We start from the raw sequence: 22,560 nt of genomic DNA on the forward strand, positions 1-22,560 counted from the left end.
AATGTTTTTTTTAATATTACAGGTGAATGAAATGGCTTTGACTAGAAGATCTTGCAAAAATAAGCCTGACGTATTCTGCTACATCTGCGGTGAATACACCATTGTACCTAACAGGAATCAAGTCACAAGTTTCATAAAGTGTGCTTACCAATCTTATTTTGGTATTAATGTAATTAAATGTAATCAATTTTGTGAGAAGATTTAATTTTTCAAAATCAAATTAGCAAAAAAAACCTGACCTGATTGAGAAAAACAGATGTCATTTTTGGATTTAGCGGTGCAAAATGGTCCTAATTCAGTTGAAAAAACCTAGACAACTTGCAAAAAACATTTTTTGGTAACCCAGTGTTATATTAGAAATAGAGAAAACTGAAGAAAAAAAGACTTTTTCAGCAAAGATATAAATAACTGAACATAAACCAAGTGTCTCCATCCACTGTCATTGATCCAACTCCATGGGTTTTACTGGTGAATCAGTGTTGTAGAAGATGACGGTGTTTCCACGTTCACTACAGAGCCTCTAAATGTGCAAATGGGTCATATCTGATGACCATGAAAAGATGACAAACTGCATTTTACACCATTTATTTTCATGGATTGATAGGATTAGTGGATCAACAGGGATTAAACAGTTTACATCAGTAGGTGGTTTTGATCGACAGTGGATATGGGTTAAGAGAAGCACTTGAACGCAGCATGAAACTCTGTAAAAGAAGGTCCTACATGGGAGCAGTGTTGTATAATAATGAAGTACTAATACTTCACTACTGGACTCAAGTATGTTTTGGGAGAATTTGTACTTTACTGAGTATTTTTTATTCTGTTTACTTTCATTTTTATTTCACTACATTTCCTTACTCAGTTGCATACTTCTATTCCCAAACATTTTTAATGCACAGTATTGTTGCTCGTTACAAAAAATAAATTGAAGGAAATTTGGTGTTTTCACTGCTGAGATTACTCGTGACAGCTACACAGACAGGAAGCTGATTTGTCATCGGACCTAATCACGTAATAGCCTGGTCAGCCATTTGGTTTTCTCAGTGTACTGAATACTGAGAAAACAGTCTGGAATTGGGCCAGTCGCTGTGAAATATGCACTATCTATTCTATACCGACCAATCAAAAGTCTGGGGGGGAGGGGCGGGTGTTTCGCAATGCATCATACGCACCAACTTCTTTTTTGTCACAAGTCAAACTCAGCTCCAAGTTCACAAATCTCTTTACAATTGTCGGTTGTTTACTTAATTCAAAAATAAGGATTGAATTACAGATTATACCCTGTATTCTTAAATTCCTATCACAAAAGCGACAGTAATCATTTACCGAAGTTTCCACGCAACCACCACCACCGCACGCCATAATGGAAACATGCTGAGGTTTGTTGACATTAAGGATCTGCTCGTCGCATGATTACACCACATCCATTTTATCTGTGATTGGCCTGTAAGTCCCGCCTTCATATTTGGATTCAAGCCCCATGATTCCAGACAGATTTTTCATTGAGAAAGCTGGATGGCTGGCCAGGCTCATCATGTCATGAACGAATGAAAACAACAGTCCACACTCAACCTGTTGACAATCTGTTGATGTGATCAACAGCGTAATATTCAAAATTCTGACTGCCTTTAGTTGTTATTAATATTTACCTGTACCTTACTTATATCCCTCATTTAATAGGTGTTATTTATTTTATTTCATTATAATTTTTTTTTTTTTTTTTTTGTCTAGTTTACTCTAGTTATTGTTACCATTATAATTAACACCACAGTTGTTAGTGTTAGTATTGCTGATATTTTCTTGTGAGGGTCTTCGCCACCTTCTTCTTCCTTTTTCTCCCTCCCTTCACTTTTTCCTTCTCTTCTCTCCCTTTCTCTCCCCCCCCCCCCCCCCCCTGTTCCTTCATGTCAGGAACCATCAAAATGTGATTCAACAAAACTCAAAATAAAGACAGTAGAATATCAAGAGGATCCTCATATACTTCATGAAGTTTCCCTTGGCCAAGCAAATGTGTTCAGCACAAAAAGGCAGCAAGACTACCATTCTACTTTTGTACAAGACCAGTTAAAAAACAAACAAACAAAAAAAAGCTTTTACATTTATGCATTTGGCAGATGGTTTTTTCCAAAGTGACTTACAGGGGAAAAAACAAAATAAAAAAATAAAATACAAGAATAGAATAAAGACATAAAACAGCAGTGCAATTAAAAACAGTGTCGTACAGAAGAATAAAATGGCAAAATGATAGACTAAAATACAAGACTAGATTAAAAAGACATAAAAAAAACAGCTGTACAATTAAAAACTGTGAAATAAAAATACCAAGTAAAACAACAGAATAAATATAATACATTTAAAACAGAATGTTTGAAAGTGCTAGGACATTTACTTGTACTTTTCCTTCCATTACTTGAGTACATTTAATTGTAGATTACTTGATATTTTTAAGTACAGTAGATACTAGATACTTAAAGACTTGAACTTGAATAGCATTTCAGTTGGTGACGACACGTTTAATTTAATCTAAGTGGCATGTCAGGTGAAAAGAATAGGCAAAAAATAAGCTTTTGCTTCTAGCCTATCCTATTCCTTTTTTTTTTTGTTTTTGTTTTTGTGTGTATTGTGGTTGTTGTATTGTGTGCGGTGATTACTGTGCAAACCAAAAAAAAAAAAAAAACATTCATTCATTCATTCAGTTGGTGACTTGAACTCCTATCAAGGTCATTTTTTGGTAGGTTGACTGTACTTCTACTCAAGTGTGATTTTCCAGTCCTTTATACAACACTGCACCCTAGTCAACTGAGATTGGTCAAAATGAGCTTTTTTTTTGTTCGCCTGTCTTCTGTTTGTGAAAGAAAGTCTACCAGATGCTTAAGAGAAGCACTTGAACGCAGCATAAAACTCTCTGTAAAAGAAGGTCCTACATGGTTAGTGTTTTTCCTGCATGGCGACGGTTTAAATGAGTTGAGACAGTAATATGGACTTTCTATATCCCCTGATATGTGTATGAAAGACATAATGAGATGTTACCAACCTTATGATCTCAATAAACCTTTCAACTTATTCCCGTATTCTTGGGGGAAACACACATCTAGACCCATGATGAAAAAAATACTATAATGAGCGGAGGAGGAAAAAAAGGATTTATTTCACTTCTATGGTGACGTGGGGAAGCGAAGCCAAGTGAACTCTTTTTTCCGGTGTCAGCTCTGACGTTATATCTGTCAAAAGGTGTCATAATGAAAACCCAGGGGACAGAAAGCCATGTGGAGGTGGATTCTTCAGTCATAACCGAGCAGAATCAATCCAAGATGTGTCGATAGCGCAGATCCTAATTAGGTTAATTGTTAGCTAATTGGTGAGGGGATATCCAGATTCGATCATGAGTAGAGGCGTTCATGACAGGGCTGCATGCATCACCTACCACGGTATTTTATTGACTGACACGTTCCTATGATTCTGTGGTTGAAATCATCACTGAAACTCACGCTGATGCATTTTCTTTAAACCAGATTGAACAAACTGGTGGTGGTTTGCACGTCCACCCTTGTTTTCCTGCTTCTTTGTAAACATTCATGGAAATCCTCTTTGCATAGCCCCTCATTCCTAAAACATGAAACACAAGGCCACTTATCAGCAGACATTTTTTTGGCCAGAGCAGATAAATAAATGAAGCACCCCCTTTTCGTCCTATCTCTCACTCTCCTTGTCTGTTTCTTTCCGTGTGTGTGTGTGTGTGTGTGTGTGTGTGTGTGTTACAGCACAGACCAAAACACAACAGCATATTCACAGAACTCATCGCAGTCACATCACATACCTGATTTTCTATTTTGTCGGTAAAATGAAGATAAGGATTTATCAGTCACTCTTTTTTCCATAGAAATTATGTGTTTCATCTGATGAAAGAAGGTAGAAGATACAGCATGTATCTAAAACTGCGAGGCAGGAAATTTTACTTGCAATAGAGGGCTTCCTGTTCATTGTGAGGCCAATACTAAGTGTCTGCATGTGACACAGTTATTACCGCAAATAAGTGATAAATGATGGTGTATACATTAACCCTTTCATGCATGAATTATCAGAACCTTGGTCAATATTTTTTTCTTGAGTGTTTTTATTCCTCTTTAGGCATGAAAAAAACAATGCAAATGAATTTTTTTTTTTTTTTTATGAACCTACTTTTCGTGGAGTCAAAAAAATGTCCACTCAGCTGGACACCATGCGTTTAATTTTTGAAGCAAAGAAACATGTATTTAAAATTCATCATCAGAAAGTGATATACTGTGTGAAAACTATAAAATAAAAACATTTTTAATGCTGCTAATTGCTAAATCACTAACGTTTTCTTACATTTTATCATACTGTAATATTAGTTATTACTCATTTCATGGAGATAAAATCATCCTGAGACCCAGGAATTTGATAGTTTTAGCTTTTTTACACTAAAAAATGTCTTGATTGAAAACTGCATAATGCAACAGTTTTTTTCAGATACATTTTTAAAATAATTTTTATTTATTGATTGATTTTTTTTTTTTTTTAATGGAATGTCCTTTGTAATGCATAGCATTTTTTAAGTAAAACTGTCAAACTTTTGTCCCCTACAGAGGACAAAATACATTGCTGGGTCTCAGTAGGATATGCAAAAAAAAAAAAAAAAAAACTTTTTGTTTCAGAAAACTGTTAATTACAGTCTAATAACAATTAGCAACTGATTTACCCTAAAACATGTTTCTGCAGATCAGGTTTATCATGAGCAGCAAAGTTACAATAATTGTATGAATTGCAGTGTATGGGATGGTGCATAAGCGCTTACTGTGCTGGCTGATATGCAAGTAAAACAACACAGCCCATGAATATACAAGAGAACAGCTGGAGAATATGTGTCCACTGTAGTGACCACTATGCATGAAAGGGTTAATAGTTATGATCGTTATACAACACAATTCCACATAAATGCATACATACATTCATTCATTCATTCATTGGGAAAAGGCAGGATACACCCTAGACATGATGCTAGTTCATCACAAGGCCGACATATACAGACAACCATTCACTCTCATATTTACACCTATTGGGGATTTAGATTGACCATTTAACAGTCTAATGCATGTCTGTGGGCGGTGGGAGGAAGCCAGAGTACCCAGAGAAAACCCACGCAGACACAGGGGGAACATGCAAACTCCATTACTGTGCCGCCCAATTCCACATAAATTATGAAAAATATAATAATACAAAAATTTTTTTTTCAAAAAAACAGTTTGGTAAATATGTGTTTTGTTTTGTTTTTTTTTCCTGCAGTGTATTTGACATCATAGAGGCTCATAGAATTTCAGTAGGTTAGAAATTGATGTAGTAATCTTAATATTGCTTGGAAAAATGCAGTAGGCATATATGAAAAGGCTTTTTAGACAGGGTTTTAAGAACTGTTTTAAAAGATCTTATGACAAGACTGAAAATAATAAAGGATTGTGAAAAAGGGCTTTTTGTGCATGTAAAAATGTATGATTTTGTTACGAAAAAGTCATGATCAAATACAGAAAATCAACCTCACAGGTCCAGAGGAATTTGCAGGACACAAAATAAATGCAAACAAATCAGCTTTGAAATTGAAATAAAATGAAACCCTAAACACTGAAAGACAACAATTTTAATGAAACTGTCAGTTTTTATATCAAGAGATCAGTTACTGTAGTCTTTCCCAGCGTTACAGAATGAAAACTGTATGTGACTCCTGTTTGTTCCAAAATGTGTGTAACATTGAAACAATTGTGACCTTGGTGTAGCCTACATATCACTATGCAGACATAAGAAGAGTGATTATAGTATGCATGTCATACATTTTAAAGATATAGTCACACTACACTAGTTTACAGTTTGTAAAGGTTACTGTAATGACTTCATGCCTTCTAGGCTGCAAATGAAAGACTGTCAGTGAACAATGAGTGTAAACCTGAGGAAAGATGTGATTTACCTGCTTGTACCTGGGCTGACTGATTTTAAGACGGCCTTACCTTTAGGTGTGTGTGTGTGTGTGTGTGTGTGTGTGTGTGTGTGTGTGTGTGTGTGTGTGTGTGTGTTCAGGAAAAGAATTCATGGTACGGCCAGTAGATGATACGAGACCATCAGTCACCTGCCATCGTGACAAATTTACCTTGCTCTGCATCATGACAGACACATCATTATCATTTTTCTTGTCAGCACCTTGTTAAAATATCCTTAGAGAGGGATAGAGAGACAGCGACAGAATGAGAAAACGGAGAGAGAGAGAGAAGGACATACGCAGTTATTCACCCTCGGCTCGAGTTTTTCACTGCTGATGCCAGGATCAACATCATCTTTAGCTGGCAAGTGACACTAGCATGTTAAAAAAAAAAAAAAATGTAATGTGAAATTAATTCAGAATTCATTTTCACATATGTGGATATAAAACAAAAGAAATGACCTCCTTCCAGCTTTAAATTAGGAGTAATTTGTAAAAATCATTCCTTTCCTGCATGTTCTGGGCTGTGCCTGTGTACACATTATTCCTCCTAATTAAGATATAAGCCTGTGTTGTCCTCTGTTGAGTCCTATGACACCACAGTGTAAGCGATCCTCATTGATTTTATTTGCTCATTTCTTTTTAATTGCATGGATTGTGTCCCAGTGTAACTGGACCTCCCCACAACCGCCCAGTTTCATGAGAATTCAAGCCAATATGTTTTCTGTCCTCCAAGAAGGACTGTTAGTGAGATTATTAAGATGAACATCCTGTCAGCCCTCTGCTTTAAATAATACGGATAGCTTTGAAGAAACTAAGCTGGCTGTGTTTTACTGCACAGTGTGGCCTTCGAGATGTTTCTATAGAAACCATCAGAGGAAAACGGTTCCACTTTCTTAACATGAAAACATCACACAACATCAAAATGCTTTACCTGTCTGTAACATGCCTCAAGTATGACTAATAAAATTGTGACTCCTTACTGTAAATGTGTTACATGCAGACGGAGCGAGAGGGAGAGACATAGGCACTTAAACTGACAGGATATCAATGATGGCGGTTTATTAACAGAAATGACAGGAACAAACAGGCTGTAGCTGTGGGTTCTCGCCTGTCGGAAAGCAGAGTGCTACTATTTACAGCAGCCTTATAGTAGTGATCATCTGCACTTTCATCAACAACCAAGATTATAATTCTCTTCCTAATATTTACATCCAATTCCTACTTTTTCTATGAAATTTGCTCTTCTTTATTTGTTATTTTAATAATTTTGTTGTCTCTGCACATGCACACTGTGTATTTTTACTGCCATATACAGTACATTCTCTCCTTTTATAAATCTGAATGTGTGTCATTTCCATTGTTAAGCTCTGGATATTTGATTTACATAATTAGACAGTGCATGCTGTGGCCTATTTAAATATAACTCGCCTAATAAATTTCAATATGACTCTACAGCTAGCAGATGATTAGCCTAGCTTAGATTATTTCAAATAGAGCAGTGTAGGGGTCTCTGTGCAAAGAATAGGAAAAAATATTCCTTTGACTATACTGGTGCCCATTTTCATCTATTTCATATTTTTTAATTCAGTTTTTCTACCCTCTGGGCAGCTATGGGTTTCAATTAATTGTAGTTTAACACATGCAGCGTGCACACTTGACTGAGTTGGTAATCCATCACAGTTGCTATCTCTTATGCTTTTACTGTTTCTTTTAATTGTAAAGCAGTTGTTCCTGCCTTGACTGAGGATGAATCAACACACACTGAAGGTTGAGGTTAAAGAAAAACCAGAGAAAGCGCAGATGAAAATACATATTTTTCCAGTAGAAGTGTCCGGCAGCACAAGCATTAGATAAAAGAGTCAATTTTAAAGGGCAAAAAAGGTTCATATGTGATGAGCAATGTGATGTTTGAGGCTTCAGATGAGCTAAAACATCCCAGACATATACTAAAGTCATAAAGCAGAAACAAGATAAATAAGAACAATAAAAAAAAACCCACCCAAGAAATATTTGTTAGTGCTGTTATTGAGCTCCAGTCCAGCTGTAAGTACATGAGAGAATGTGGAGACTCCCAAAAGACAGGCAGATATGTTGGCAGGCTTACACAATTGATTCACCACTTGCAGCTGCAAACTGGAAGATGTGTTACAGGAAACTGTCTTTGACGAATTTTAGCTGCAATCTTTTGGCAATGTGTTTAGAGAGGAGAGTTCTTTGTACGAATGAAAGCATATGGTTAGTGTCACTTGTTATACACACAACAAGGAGCTGTTTTAGCATGAATGTTATCCTGCACGTCTTAAAAAGTCATCACACCCGATCCCAAAATGCCTGAAAAGAAAAAGCTGATTTGGAGTTTCCTTAGCATTAAATTCCTTTCCCTGTTTTTTGTTTTTTTTTTTTTTTTTAAATCAGGGGTTTGGATTAATATGAAACATCTGCAAGCCATTTTATCCTTTGTTTCTGAGAATCAAACTTCAATGCGTCACCGTGCTGTGGAACTCATTTTGCAGAGACATAGTGTTTGTAATCTCTCTTCTTGCATGTGTCTGTGTTTCGAGATTGAGCCCTTCAAATAAAGGTCACAGAGCTCAGTGGGATGTTGGGACAGAAATTAATCCACGGGTTTACCCTCGTTGGTCTCTACACAGCACTGTTAGACCAAGAAATGTGGGAATATAAACAGTGAGTTGGCGTTACCTATTTATCTGCTTATTTATTTATGTGTGGAGTAGGGATGTAACGATTACCGGTATAACGATAAACTGCGGTAAAATTGCCAACGGTTAGTAGTACCGTTTAAATTCTAATTATCATGATAACTGTGTTTGATTACCGCACTTTTCTGGGTTAGGGTATGTAAAGATCTGTTTTTATGTCAAATATTTGAGTATAGTTTTAATTTATTATAATTTTAATTTTATATTCCTAATATTTGGAACCAATATTCACTTTTAAAGTCTTTGAAAAGGTTTGTTAAGCATCTGTGTGTTATTTATGCAAATCAGATTTTATATTTTTTGTGTGTTTTCTGGTCTTTTGCGTTTTTATAGTAGGTTAAAGTGAAAAAATAATAGGCAGATGAGATAGATGAAGTTGTACTGAAAAAAAAAAAGATACCAAACATGGGTATAGTAAACATTTGTTTATATAGTATATAAAGGCAAAATCAAAAGTACTGAAAAGCGGACAAAATAGGCTCAGACCACTAAGGGTTAATATTTGAATGTTTCTGCCAACAGAAAGTGCATTGTGCCTATTATTTTATTTGGTTTGTTTGTTGTTGTTGTTGTTGTTTTAAATATAACTTGGTTAAATTATTTCAGTGTGTGTATAAGTACTTTTTGAACATTTTGAGCACAATTTCAACAATACCACAATAACAATGATAACCGTGATAATTTTGGTCACAATAACCGTGATATGAAATTTTCATATCGTGACATCCCTAGTGTGGAGTTTGTATGTTCTCCCAGTGTGTGCTTGGGTTCTCTCCAGGTACTATGACTTCCTCCCACCATCCAAAGTCATGCACTGAAAGGTTAATCGGTCAACTTAAAAAAAATTGTCCATAGATGTGAATGTGAGAGTGATTGGTTTTTCGTCTCTGTGTGTCAGCCCTGCGATGAACTGGCCTTCGCCCATAAGTATCTGGGATAGGCTCCTGTGACCCCCGCGACCCGAGTGAGGATAAAGCGGGTTCAGAAAATGAATGAATGAATGAATCTGCTTATTTATTAATCACATGCATTGATTGGAAATTGGAGAATTTAAGATTTTGTGAATTTATGCAGAAAATTTTTATCATATGCTGAAAAATGCCATTAAGATATGAATACACAATGATAATGACAGTGAATACATAATTATTTGCACTATGGCAGTGGTTCCCAACCTTTTTTGACTCGTGACCCCATTTTAACATCACAAATTTGTTGCGACCCCAGACATTCAAAATGGAGACTTTTTTTTTTTTTTTTTTTTTTTTTTTTTTTTTTTTTTTGCTAGAATTAATTTGTTTTTGATCATGTAATAGTTTGCTAGACTATGTTGCAAATAAAGGTTAATTTTAGACGACATTTAGGCTATATAATGTATATTATTATGAAAGGAGGCAGAAAAGCCAGGTGTAGATTACTGCACAGTGAGAATTTGATTTTCCTTGGTTAGGATATGTACAGTCAGTCCAGCTTGTATTTACAAGGCTGACAATTAATACTGAACAAACAATAACTCAAATTATGAATTATGAAAGAGCTGCAGCATCTGAAACTGACCACAATGAACATTTGAAAGATAAACAGAACCACAGTGCTTCAGTTTCAGCTTCAGAGTTTGTCATGTCTTTTATATATTGGGATTGTCTCTCTCAACTCACCATATATATTTTTTATTAGTAAGTTTTATTTTTATTCTTATCAATTACTAGAAATTTCAGGCGACCCCATTTTAATTCCAGGCGACCCCATGTGGGGTCCCGACCCCTAGGTTGAAAAACCCAGACCCCTAGGTCTGGGTCTGCTCGAGGTTTCTGCCTGTTAAAGGGAAGTTTTTCCTCGCCACTGTCACCAGTCACAAGTGTTTGCTCCTGGAGGATTCTGTTGGGTTTCTGTAAATTGACTTAGTCTGGTTTTGACCAACTCTATATATAAAATGTCAAGAGATAACTTTTTTGTGATCTGGCACTATATAAATAAAATTTGATTGATTGAGTGATTTAATTGGTTTTCCCCTGTAAGTCGCTTTGGAAAAAAGCGTCTGCCAAATGCGTAAACATAAAAACACTGCACTATGGCCTTATCTGCAGCTGTGGTCATTCCATTATTGTCCATACACCTCATACATTGTTCCATAATGCACCACCTCACCTTCCACTACTGTTACCGTATTTGCGCTACCACCACTATTGTAAATAGGTTTGTTTTGGTTTACACCTTTTATATTGTATTTTTAGTTTATATTTTATACTACTTATTTATATTATATTTTTATCTCTTTTATTTTAATTGTATGGCATGTAGGCCTAGTTGCAAGTTGTGAGAGACACAATATTTACGTTCTGTTTATGTCCTTGAATTGACAATAAAAGTCTTTGAATCTTCATTCATGAATAATCATTTAAGATAATATTTTTGACAAAATTTGGAGATTATAACGTTATAAATGTGACACCAAAGTCACATTACACCGAATCTTGAAATCTTCTTAACTTTATTTCACATGGATACATTTACAAAGACCATTCATTTATTCATTCATTCATCTTCTGAACCCACTTTATCCTCACTAGGGTTGCAGGGGGTGCTAGAGTCTATCCCAGCTACCTATGAGTGAAGGCGGGGTACACCCTGGATGAGTCACCAGTTCACTGCAGGGCTGAATCCAATCCAATCGAACTGTATTTGTAAAGCACTTTAAAACAACCACAGCGGACCAAAGTGCTGCCCAGAAAAATAAAGAAAAACCAAAATAACAGAATAACAAAAATAGATTAAAAGTCATAGAACAACTGTAAAAATAAATAAGTAAATAAATAAAAATAAATAAATAAAAATACAGAAGAATAGATAAAACCTAAATAAAAGAATAAAATACAAGAATAGATTAAAAACATAAAAAAGCTGTACAATTAAAAGCAACAAAAAACAAGAACAATAAACAAATGCCAAATAAAACAAGTGAATGAAAATAATACATTCAACATCTCATGTGGTTTCAAAAGCCAAGGACAAAAAAATAAAAACCAATCACTCACACATTTACATCTATGGGCAACTTCTTTAGGTTGACCAATTAACCTATCAGTGCACTTCTTTGGATGGTGGGAGGAAGGTGGAGTACCCAGAGAGAACCCACGCAAACACAGGGAGAACATGCAATTTCAAAGACCAACACTATTTTTTTTAATGTCTTGAATTAATTCTGACCTCAAGCTATATTACATTCTGACCAAAAAATCTTTAGTTTTTTTTTTTTGCTCCACATCTTTCCCTGCTGTGAAGAATCAACTAACATATCGGGTTGCCTCAGGTTTAGTGTGTAACCTTTGCAGTTTCTACAGAAGAGTCAATAAGCCAAAGGGAAGCCAACTTTGCTGTTTGCATCTAAAGATTAATTTTAAAGATTTATGGGTGATTCAGCTGTGTTGATTAGGTTATAGTGAACATATTCTGAAATTAAAGCATAATTTACAATGAAAAGTATACCTTGGAGTGTGTAAACTTCAAACTTTTAGAATGAAATTTGCCAGGGTACTAAAAGTTTGGTATTTTTCTCTTTTTCTTGTGTATTTCCCATTTTTTTTAATCTGGTTTCTTCCATTTACAACCTGAGTCCTATGGTTTTCATGTCAAAGTGGTACACTGTTGTCTTTAAATACTTCCCGCATGTTATGGTAATTACATTCAATGAAAAACAAGACAGCAGCGACAGCCAACACATCATAGTGCTGTAATGTAGTATTTATGACATATTCCTTCACTGAACAAAGCCAGCCCAGTTTATCTCTGCCAGCTTGTCAACTAGCAAACATGTAAACATGCACAATGTCCCGCAGCACGCTGTTGTGACACAATAATTTCTCAGTGACATGATGTTACTCCACAGATCGAAGATGCAGTTACAGAGTTGTTTGGGATGAGAACTGTGTCACCAATATAATGGTAAGGTTTAATAAGGCTTCATGCTTTGCTTATAGTTTTTGAGGTTGGAGGCAAACTATAAGCTGCTGCTCATGAGATTTGTGCACAATTCATGGTAGAATGACTTTCAGAAACTCATCTTGCTTGTACACTGTTTCTATAAAACATTTGTCATGATGAGTGCAATTTTCTCGCACATGGAGAAACACCACCATTGGCAATGGAGTAATCAACTGTCTCAGGCAATTTATGCAGCATGTCATCAACTTCCATTGTTGGATGCATAGTGTTTACATGCACACATTTTCTCCAGTTTGCACAGGCAGATGGTGAAAGTTACTCTTTTCTATTTTCATCACTGCGACTCTGAATCACTGGGCAGGCTTTATATTTGTGTCTGCTGGATGATGATTCTTTTCGTATTGTGCTCATCAGTGGAATTATTCCTTGATAAATTTACATCGACAGGGTAATAGCTACAATAATCAAACTGTTGTTGGAACTCACTATGAGCATATAACAAAGTAAAGGTTTTAAATTAAGTTAGAGGAGATCACAGATTACGGTCTTCATTTCAATTAATTTCATAGTAACTACTTTGAAAACGATAAATCATTGCCATTGTTTACCTTAGTCAGTGTCAAAAACCTTTGTAATAAATGATAGATTATATAATTGGGATGAGGTGATATATAAGACCAGGTCACACCAATCATGTTCAACCCACGCTGCACATATGTCTCATTTCACTGAGGCCGATCTGGGCTCGTGAAATCCAATGAATAACCATAGAATACATCTTTAACAACTCCCGCCCCCCTACATTTACTCACTACCAGCTCATCACATGCTGAATCTGAGCCAGGCTACAATTCGACATTAAGTCTAAGTCAATGTACAGGATAACATTAACCCGTTCATGCATAGTGGTCCCTACAGTGGACAGATATTCTCCAGCTGTTCTCTTGTATATTCATGGGTTTAGTTGTTTTAATTCCATGTCCCCCTGAGACCCAGCAATGCATTTTTGTCCTCTGTAGGGGACTAAAGTTTGACAGTTATAATTTAAAAAAAAAAATGCTGTTCATTGCAAAGGACATTTCATTAAAAAATAAATAAATGAAAATAATTTTAAAAATGTATCTGAAAAAACTTGCATTTTGCAGTTTCCAATCAAGATGACTGTTTAATGTAAAAAAAAAAAAGCTAAAGATTTTCACTTTACCGGCTCTCAAGAGGATATCAACCAACACAGTGGACACTCATGCATCATCTACACTGATATTCAGACCATTACTTTAACAGTTCATTTTCTCAAACAATTTTTTTTTAATGTATTATCTCCATGAAATGAGTAAAAACTAGTATTAGAGTATGACAAAATGTGAGAAAACATCAGATTAGCTGCATTAAAAATGTTTTTATTTCATCGTTTTCACACATTATATCACTTTATGATGATGGGTTTTAAATATATGTATCTTTGCTTCCAAAATTTAACGCATGGTGTCCAGCTGAGTGGACATTTTTGTAACTCGAAACATGAAAAATGGATTCATAAAACAATTCAATTGCATTGTTTTTTTCATGCCTAAATAGGAAAAAAAACACTCGGGGGGGAAAAAAATCTTGATTAAAGTTCTCATAATTCATGCATGAAAGGGTTAAAGATGTCTACATGATATCATGGTTTGGTCAGATTTAGATGTAAAAATGATTTAGTTAGGTTGAAATAGGAAATAGAGTTTGGGGAACAGCCTAAAACAAGAAGAGAGAAAGAGAAATGTGAAAATGAACGGGAAATAAACAGGAAAATAATTCCTCAAATGGGACACAAACCCAACTACCTCTTACTCTTCCTAGGTTGTTGTCTAGTTAACACAGTTATTGTCGCTTGCCTCATTTCATCACTTTCTGAGGTTTCACACTGACATTTAACTGTTATCCTCTGTGTCAAAATTTGGTGCTGTAGGGACACAGTAGGGGTGTTGAAAACAGACGTCAAGGGCTTATAACCGTGTAACGACGTGGGGTTGAGCCAGACTGACTGCACATGTTTGGATACGACTTTACAGTAACACTACCCCCTTAAAGGCTTTGTAAATAGTTTGTAATTATTATAACACTGGGTTACAAAAAAATGTTTTTTGCAAGTTGTCTAGGTTTTTTCAACTGAATTAGGACCATTTTGCACCGCTAAATCCAAAAATGACATCTGTTTTTCTCAATCAGGTCAGGTTTTTTTGCTAATTTGATTTTGAAAAATTTGATCTTCTCACAAAATTGATGACATTTTTGTGACTTTATCAGTTGATTTTTTTATATAGTTCTCACCCAAAATAGGTTTTAAGAGAAAAAAAATCATTTTCTAAAAGGATGTATTTATTATTTATTATGTATTCACCGCAGATGCAGCAGAATACGTCAGGCTTATTTTTGCAAGATCTTCTGGTTGAAGCCATTTCATTCACCTGTAATATTAACCCTTTCATGCATACTGGTCACTACAGTGGACAGCTATTCTACAGCTTTTCTCTTCTATATTCATGGATTTTGTTGTTTTCGTTGTTTTGTTTTGTTTTTTTTCACACATATCTTTATTAAAGTTTTAAGACACTACATATCTTTTCTGACATGAATTGGTAACATTTTGTAGATCTCTTCTGAGCATAAACCCCTAGAATCACAAAGCCCTCCCCATAGTTTTCACAGTTTATCAGTAAATACATCTCTCTGTGTGTCAAAAATTAAACGTGTGGTGTCCAGCTGAGTGGACATTTTTGCAACTTCATGAAAAATAGGTCCATAAGAATTTTTTTTTTAATGTATTTTTTTAATTTTTTAAAATTATTTTTATTTTATTTTATTTTTTAAAATTTATTTTTTGGAAGAAAATTTTCAATCGCATTGTTTTTTTCATGCCTGAAGAAGAATAAAAACACTCAGGAAAAAAAATTTGATTTAGGTTCTCATAATTCGTGCATGAAAGGGTTTAAAAAAAAACATTAATCATAAACTGACAAAAGCAAAATCTTCAGAACTCGTTTATTGCAAGAAATATAAAAGAATTTTGTATCATATGATGTGAAAATGCCCATAAATGTAAGCAAAAATGTTAAAAAGCCAATATGTAGCATAGTTCAGAAAGTTGACCTGATTGAGCAAATTAATGTGATTTTTGGATTCAGCACACCAAAATGATCCTAAATCAGCTCAAAAAACTTAAACAATAAATTTGTTGTTGACCAGTGATCATCAACCCATAAAGACCCAAACATTCACTGTCAGCCAAAAGCATCTCCTGATCTAAAATGTTCAATAACTGTGAATCCACTAATCCTATCAATACATGTAAATAACTGGTGTAAAATACAGTTCGTCATCTTTTCATTGTCATCAGATATGAAGTGAACGTGGAAACACCATCATCTTCTACAACATTGATTCACCAGTAAAACTCATGGAGCTGGATCAATGACAGTAGATGGAGACATTTCTTTTATGTACAGTTAATGATAAATTTGCTGAAAATGTCACTTTTTCATCAGTTTTCTATGTTTCTGATACAATAACCCTCAACTTTACTCTGAGCTTTTATGAACAGTCGCAAAAAAAATTATTAGACCATCAAAAGTCATCAAAAACAATGGTTATGCAATCAAGTACTAACTCCTGTGTGTATCATGTGACTAAAACAGACAGAAAAGAAAACATGGAATGCCTAAAAGCACTGTTTTTGTCAGTACAGTGCCATAGCTATTGATGTAAGAACTGAAGTGATTTTGGTTATTATCGAGAAAACATGGAAAATGAATAGATATCCGCTCTGAAATAAAATTCTTATGAGCTATTTTTGTTGTTATCATTATATTTGTCCAAACAAATGTACCTTTAGTTGTACCTGGCATTAAAATGAACAAGAAATTGAAGAAAACAAAGGTGGTCTAATTTTTTTTTTTTCCAGAAATTAAATATAATATAAAAAGTAAATTAAATATAGGAAAATACTTTGATTTCAGTGAAAAAAACACAAAATACAGAGAATAGTATTATAATAAATGGTGGCAAATCACTTAAGAAAGGTTAAATATAGAGAACAATTAATTTGAGAACTGACACAAAAGTAGCACTGGGTTTTTATTGGTTAATAAGCAATGCTAATAAGATATTGATTATTATTCTGGGAAGTGAATACAGTCATGGAAAAAAATTATTAGACTACCCTTGTTTTCTTTAATTTCTTGTTCATTTTAATGCCTGGTACAACTAAAGGTACATTTGTTTGGACAAATATAATGATAACAACAAAAATAGCTCATAAGAGTTTAATTTCAGAGCTGATATCTATCCATTTTCCATGTTTTCTTGATAATAACCCAAATCACTTCAGTTCTTACATCAATATCTATGGCATTGTACTGACGAAAACAGTGCTTTTAGGCATTCCATGTTTTCTTTTCTGTCTGTTTTAGTCACATGATACACACAGTAGTTAGTACTTGATTGAAAACCATTGTTTTTGGTGACTTTTGATGGTCTAATAATTTTGTTTGCGTCTGTATGAAGTGAACGTGGAAACACCGTCATCTTCACCAGTAAAACCCATGGAGTTTGATAAATGACAGTGGATGGAGACACTTGTTTTATGTTCAGTTAATGATATCTTTGTGGAAAAAGTCACTTTTTCATCAGTTTTCTCAGTTTCTTATATGTTAACCCTCAACTTTACTCTCAGCTTTTATGAACATTTACATGATCAGTAAATTATATATAGGAAAATACTTGATTTTCACTGAAAAAACACAAAATACAGAGGATAATATTATAATAAATGGTGACAAATCACTTGAGAAAGGTTAAAAATATAGAACAATTAATTTGGGAACTGACACAAAAGTAGCACTGGGTCTTTGTGGGTTAATAAACAATGCATAATAAGATATTGATGATTATTCTGGGAAGTGAATGTGCAAACATGTTTACACTGTATGTGGATGTGTTTGGTCTGAGAAAGTATAAATGTTTGATCTTACTAACAGTAGTTAGTACTTCGGAAACTAAACTAAACTAAGCAGACACAGCTAGAGCTGCAACCGATTAATTGATTCAAAGTGATCCAAAAAAATAATTCAACCACAATTCTCCTGAATCAAAGCTTTATTTCCTTCATTTCTCTGCTGTTAAACATTGGTTCCACTGTTGTGTTTCACACGGACGCTTATTGTGATGCACAAAGAAGCTTCAATTCAGAGAAATTGCAGCAGAGTATTTTCCTTCAATCAATTCGAGTCGATTAATCAAATTGTGAATTTTTGCATTTGCTTCAAGCACCTAATCGATTAATTGGTTGCAGCTCTAGACACAGCCCATATTTACTTTTACTGTTAAGCCTCAGATCTCACTTGTTACCTTTGTTATCATTTAACATCTCTCGACATCTATATAATAAACTAAACAATTTCATGTATCATATGACATCAACAGGTCTATACACTAAGATTTTAGGAATTTAGTGTTTTTCATTTTCAATAAAGCTTCATTTTGCTAATTGTAAATGTTAGTAGCTTAATAAATAAGCCCTGTTATAATAATAATAATTCATTATAAAATGGTTTAACATGTCAACTGATGAAAGGGTGAAAGTAAGCAAAGTAGCTGTTAGACAACCACCGATCTTGTATGAATTCAAGACATTAGATGTATGAGAACCATTATTACATCTTTATGACTGTTGACTAAGAGCTTGAAATGGTTTCACCTTAATTTGAGTCTGTTAGAGTGGCACATTTTCAAGTACACATTTGAGAACATAAAGATGCTGTGTATCAGTCTCATTCAGATCAGTATACTCAGGAATGGACTGAAAATCAGAGAGCACATTTTTTTTTATCTGCATTTAAAGTTACCTACTCATGAAGAATTGCATATGACAGAAATTGATGTAATAGGGGGTGTCTTTATTGAATTCTCCAGCACAACTTTGCCACATCAAAACCGTATTGACCATGCAGTGGCAAAAAGTAAGGGCTGTCAGTTTGATCTGTCACTATAATTGGAAACTCATAATGGCAGAAAAAATGGTGAAAAATGCTCCTGATAATTAAAATTGCCGTTCCTTTGTTTCTCAATGGCTCCACATAAAAGTTATTGATTTGTCACAGATTCTCACATGAGTGGCTGCTGTTCCCTGAGGGACTCTGCAGGTAGTTTGTTGGAGCTCCTCCAAATCCCCTTGAGTGAGGAAAAAGGAGAGTTTTCCATTAGGAAATAACCAAGCATCCAGTCTGAAGGAAAGAAATGTTGGCACCATGCAGTTCACAGTAAATAGCCGTGCCTAGATAGATAGATAGATAGATAGATAGATAGATAGATAGATAGATAGATAGATAGATAGATAGATAGATAGATAGATAGATAGATAGATAGATAGATAGATAGATAGGGTACTTGTTATAAATTGGATATAGTTTATTTTATTACTGCTAAGAAATTGACAGTTTTTTTTTGTGCATTATTGTTCTGGAATGGATAGTTTAGTTTTGTTTTTGATATGTGTATTGTAACTGCTATGAAAAGAACAGAGTTTACTTTAATGTGAAATGCTGCTGCAAAATGGACAATCTATCCTTGATATGTATAGAAATTTTGTGTTTTGTGTAGGAATTTAGGGTAGGTTGAAGGATGGGGTAAGGGGGCGGGAGATTATAAAGTCTTATAAGGTCTTCATCCCGCTCCTTTTTGAATGTTGGACTTTCTTTTATATAATCCTTTTGTTGTTTGGTTTTAATGCAAATTCAAAATAAATAAATAAATAAACAAAATAGATAGAGTGATTGATTGATTGATTTTTTTTTTAATTTATCCAGGAAACGAGACTTGTTTAGATTAAAAACACAGCCATTGCTGAAGTTACAGAAAACATACATTACAACCATACATCCAAACTAAAAATCTACATAAAACACGTAGTAAATCTCAAATTCTAGATAGAGTGATAGAGTGATTGATTGATTGAGTGATTGATTGATTGATTTTTTTTAAATTTATCCAGGAAACGAGACTTGTTTAGATTAAAAACACAGCCATTGCTGAAGTTACAGAAAACATACATTACAACCATACATCCAAACTAAAACTCTACATAAAACACGTAGTAAATCTCAAATTCTAGATAGAGTGATAGAGTAATTGATTGATTGAGTGATTGAGTGAGTGATTGATTGATTGATTTTTTTTTTTCTAATTTATCCAGGAAACAAGACTTGTTTAGATTAAAAACACAGCCATATCTGAAGTTACAGAAAATATACATTACAACCATACATCCAAACTAAAAATGTACATAAAACACATTGTAAATCTCAAGTTATAGATAGATAGATAGATAGATAGATTGAAATCCTTCCCTTCCTCATAGCGATTCATATAGCTGAGTCATATTCACAATCCATCAAATATTCATCAAGCCATATGAAAAATAGCATGTCAGATCTCAGCTGAGGATATCATTTATGTCTTTGAGTCTTTTATGAGACAAGGAACAGAATCGCTACCAATTTCCCTTCTACTCTCATTGAATTCCACTGAGGCTTTTTTCCTCCATTGCATTAAAGTAGTTCTCGACTAAACATAGGCAGCCGAAGACTTCACAGGACTCGAGTTGGCCCCCTGCAATGACCTCCAGCCCCCTCCTGATGGAAATCTAACCAAGCATCATGCCCAATTTGAGACTCCACAGTAAACAAACAAGAGTGCTCTTCAAAGACACAAACGCCAACATACAGAATCCAGAGTCCATCTGCTTCTCTGTTCAAATAAGAGGAGCACTGTTAGGAGAGGAAACAAATACTGTATATGTATATGTAGAGAAAATATATTAAACTGTTGAAATGCTGTGATGCTTTTTAAGAGCAGAAAAGACATAGGTCCCTGACATTTGAGGTCTTTTTATTCCATGTTAACTGTTTTGCTTTGAGTTTATTTAATTATACTCTTCCAATGTATTTTCACATACAACAATTAAATGAAACTGTAGGCATGACCTTTCTGAGAAAATACTTTATCTGTCTGTTCATTTGAGCTCTTTTAGTTCAGACTATTTTTCTATTTGAGTAAATGTATCTCTTTAATTTGTAAAGTTGCAGCATAAACCTAGAAAATGTCACCCAGATGTCTCACCTTAATCCATTAACAACATGTTGCATGTGTTATCTTGCACATTAACACATTTTTTTTTTTTTTTTTACATACCACACTTTTGTACTAGTAGATTTCACTATTTCCAACTAATACCAATTGTTGCCTCTGGAAAAAACCTACCATTTGATATTGTGTAATCACAGATTAAGATTCGGCAACCTGTCCCACATATCTCAATAAGATTGTCTTAATTCAAAAGAAATTTTTAAGAATAATCAGTTTTTCAAAGAGACTCGACTCATCTGCTCCTCTTTTCTAAAAATTCAATCTTCTCTCAGTTTTTGGTGTGAACGTTTACCAGACCTGTGTCTTCATGTACAAATGTGTTCACTTAACTCATATTCTTCCTAAAGTTTTTCAAAATTTCTTCATGTTGTCTTCTGTTATTCACAACTTTCCGACACGATTTTCAAGCAAATTTTATTTTCCGTACTGCCGAACTTCAGTCTCAGTATTCTCTGAAATATCGTGGACCAAATCTGTAGAATAATCTTAAGACTTGAACTTCAATCAACATCTACTTTATCATTGTTTAAAAAGCATCTGAAAAGGACTTTAATTCATGAAAAAATGTAAGGCTGTATATTACTTGATTTGTATTTGATGATTTGTAATGTGGATTACATTTTTATTGTTTTTTCTTTAGTTTATTATTTCAGTTATATTGTATATTTTAATTCTTTTTTTTGTGTATTCATTTCGGGGAGGGGGGGGTATTCATATAAGCCTTCTTTTTTGGCTTCTAACTTCTCCTGCACAATTTTGTTACTTGTTTGAATGTTGTTGTTTTTTTTTTTTCCATTGCTGGTTTTATTTTGTGCAAATAAATAAACTAAACTAAACTAAAGATTATTTAAGGTGCGCCAAACATCTGGTCACCACATCTTTCTTTTTTCTTGAGGGGAAGGATAAAAAAAATACCTAATGTCTACTTTCTTTTTATTGAGCTGTGGTTGTAGAAGTGACAAAAGTACACAGTTCTTTCCCTCAGCAGAAGTAAGGAAAAACATAGACTCTGGTATAAAGAGAAATATTAATACAACTTCTTTACTGCTGAAAAAAATGACAAATTATTAGTTCTGAAATGCACTGATGTTTTAGAATTAAACAGTCCCACTTTGAAGGACATCATTACTGTCTGTTTCCGTGCAGTTTATTTATATAATATATGAACTTAAATTTCCTCCAACATGTTTTCCATCAGTGTCTCCACACTTCCTTCTCTGTTATATCTGTTTTTTTTTCCTGTTGAGTAAGATTGCACATATTATTGTCATTACTGTGATGAAATTGAAAAATACAAAATTACCAAAATAAGCTCATGAAAACAGAGACTCCCCATGTGTTTTTGGCATTTTAATCTTGTTATGTGTTCTGCGTTTTTTGTTTTGTGTGTGTCTTATTTTTCTTTTGCTTCATTTTTGCTTGGTTGTTGTCATTAAATCACGATAAATTCAATTAACAGAATAAGCACTAAATCATAAAAAAAAAGATTCTTGCTATGTTTTTGTCTTGTTACGTCTGTTCTATCTTTTTTTTTTTTTTCCACATCTTTTTTTTTGGTGATTTTCTCTTGTTATGTTTGTCTGGCATGATATTCACAAAGAACTGTCTTTTCTGTGTTGTCCCATTCATTTTTGGTTAAAAAAATAAACTGCTTGATGCTAGGAAGCCTTGCAATAATGGATAGTTTCCCCTCTGGAGCCTGTTTATGCGAGGAATAGAAAAGGG

General features: G+C 34.2%; 1 protein-coding gene and 1 long non-coding RNA gene across 3 annotated transcripts in view; one reads left to right on the top strand and one right to left on the bottom strand.

Annotated features, from left to right (window-relative positions):
* Positions 1–22,560, top strand: part of LOC115414915 (glypican-6-like) — a 201,354-nt gene that overhangs the window by 136,912 nt on the left and 41,882 nt on the right. The window lies entirely within an intron of this gene.
* On the bottom strand, positions 1,443–18,123 carry LOC115414933 (uncharacterized). The gene is made up of 4 exons (XR_003934731.1): positions 18,113–18,123; positions 8,107–8,115; positions 4,176–4,178; positions 1,443–1,528 (listed from the first exon to the last, which is right to left on the bottom strand). It is a non-coding gene; the product is annotated as an uncharacterized LOC115414933 (long non-coding RNA).

Source organism: Sphaeramia orbicularis, chromosome 3 (genome assembly GCF_902148855.1).
Source record: "Sphaeramia orbicularis chromosome 3, fSphaOr1.1, whole genome shotgun sequence".
NCBI classification, from domain to species: domain Eukaryota; kingdom Metazoa; phylum Chordata; class Actinopteri; order Kurtiformes; family Apogonidae; genus Sphaeramia; species Sphaeramia orbicularis.